At 33.0% G+C, this 2,052-nt stretch overlaps 1 long non-coding RNA gene across 3 annotated transcripts; it reads right to left on the reverse strand.

Annotated features, from left to right (window-relative positions):
- Positions 1 to 855: 855 nt before the first annotated feature.
- On the reverse strand, positions 856 to 1,764 carry LOC138913678 (uncharacterized). 3 transcript variants are annotated; one of them, XR_011419485.1, is made up of 3 exons: positions 1,626 to 1,764; positions 1,174 to 1,290; positions 856 to 1,115 (listed from the first exon to the last, which is right to left on the reverse strand). It is a non-coding gene; the product is annotated as an uncharacterized lncRNA (long non-coding RNA). The 3 variants fall into 3 exon arrangements; XR_011419484.1 differs by having other exon boundaries at positions 1,174 to 1,272; positions 1,626 to 1,736; XR_011419486.1 differs by having other exon boundaries at positions 1,174 to 1,284; positions 1,626 to 1,730.
- Between the last annotated feature and the right edge of the window lie 288 nt (positions 1,765 to 2,052).

Raw genomic sequence — 2,052 nt, forward strand, 5'->3', positions numbered from 1 at the left:
AAGTTAAGTATTTGAGACTTTGATTTTTAATCACTTATTGTTTAATGCCTTGTCCACAAAGTATAATAAAATCCGCGGGTTGGAAAACAAATAATACTATATTTATTCTTGACATACAAAGTAGACATAAATCAGCAAAACTGGTTTAATAAATACAAAAAATTGAAATAAATGTCATAAATGGCACTTATTCCCTGGTTTAAATTTTAAAAAAACGGCATTTTATTTTTTAGTCATAACCAATATATAACTGAACCATTTCACAAATCGCCACTGCAGTTAAAGAATTATTTATTTTATTTAATTCTTATAAATTATGCATAAAACAGAACACTCATAGAAATTTTCCGGTAAAATCGCCCTAAAAACATGGAAAATCGCCCTAAAACGGGGGTCAATGGCGACTAGGCAACAAAATTAGGGCAAATTGCCCTAAAAATACGGGTGCATTTGTCATACATTTAGGGCGATTTTTCGTAGATCTAGGGCGAATTTTCTATTTTCAAAGGTAATTGCCCTAAAAATAAGAAATGAGACCCTTAAACTAAAGGCGGTTTCCTTTAAATCCAGGGCGATTTTTTTGGACTTATAGGCGAATTGCCCTGGAAATTGAAAAAAATACCTTTAAACTAAAGGCAGTTTTTTATAAATCTAGGGTGTTTTTCTGGATTTTAAGGCGAATTGCCGTAGAAATAAGGAAAAATATCCTAAAACTAAAGGCAGATTTTCATAAATCTAGGGCATTTTCTCTGAATTTATAGGCGAATTGGCCTAAAGCATGCAAAATGCTCCCCAAAATTTCACGGCCATTTTTCATAAATAAAAATACAATTTCAATATATATATTTTTTTGTTTTTATATTTTTGTTTGTTGTTATTTACATTAACTACAAATATATTTACACAATTTATAGTTATACAAATTTACATACTCTCCTATTCTTATTGCTAAATGGATTATATCGGGTTTAAAAATAATAAATAAGTTTAAAAGAAACGGCTTCCCGAGTCCGCAATGGTGTGCTTCGCGTTCTTGCTCCCGCCGTCCTTTTTTGTTCTTGCTGTCGGCACCAACACTGAATGGATCGCAAGCCAAGTTAAAGTTGATTGTATCTCTATTAAATGAAAACAGTCTAATTATTATATGATAATAGAAAAAAAAGAAGCACTTACCTTCAGAGTGGCTTTCCAAAAATTTAAGCAGGTTTATTTCCTGTTGCTTCCTTACTCCTGCTTTTAATAAGTCCGAAAAGTGGTTTGCGAGAGCTGGAACTGAAAAGCGTTCTCGATCTAAAAAAAAAAAGGAAAAATTGTTAGAAATTAATATAAAAATGCACAACCAACACACACAATTTTCATTTAGCCTGCGATTGCGTTTGCTGCTACTCCTAGAAAAAAAAAAGAAGCAGCAAAAGCAAATTTCGAGCACTGACGAAATGTCGCAATAGAAATTTGGGGGTTGTTTTGGCATATGCACTTGAGAATGCGGTTTGTCCGGTGCATAAATACAGATTTCTTGTAAATATATAAATATGTATGTGTGTATTATGTTGCATCATCTTTTTAACTCAAGCATTATTTACAAATACACATACATATATGTATACTCTTATTAATGATCTTACTTTGTTCTGCCACACTTCCAAGACTTCCGCTTCTGGACCGACTAGTTGAACAGGAATTTCTCCTCGTAGCTGCTTCCACTCAAATTTTTTAAAGTTTCAGCTGCATTTTCCTTTGTTACAGATATGTAAATTCAATAAGTTATTAATATCCAAATTGCACAATTATATATGTATGTACTCACTAGAAAACAGAAAAAGAATCGCCTCCCAAGTCCTTTAATAGCGTTTACATTTTTCACTTTTTCACAAACAAAAGGTTTCATACAAACACGTCTTTCACTGCCAAGCGCCCGAAAAATTATGACAAAGTCTAGACAATGCAACTCTTTCTACCCCCACCCTTGCCACTGCAGCGGACGAAAAGTAGCAAAGAAGAAGAAAAAGGGTGGACTTCTCTAAAGTCAAATGCGCTCAGCATCAAAATTCA

The sequence above is a fragment of the Drosophila takahashii genome, chromosome 3R (assembly GCF_030179915.1).
Source record: "Drosophila takahashii strain IR98-3 E-12201 chromosome 3R, DtakHiC1v2, whole genome shotgun sequence".
NCBI lineage: Eukaryota > Metazoa > Arthropoda > Insecta > Diptera > Drosophilidae > Drosophila > Drosophila takahashii.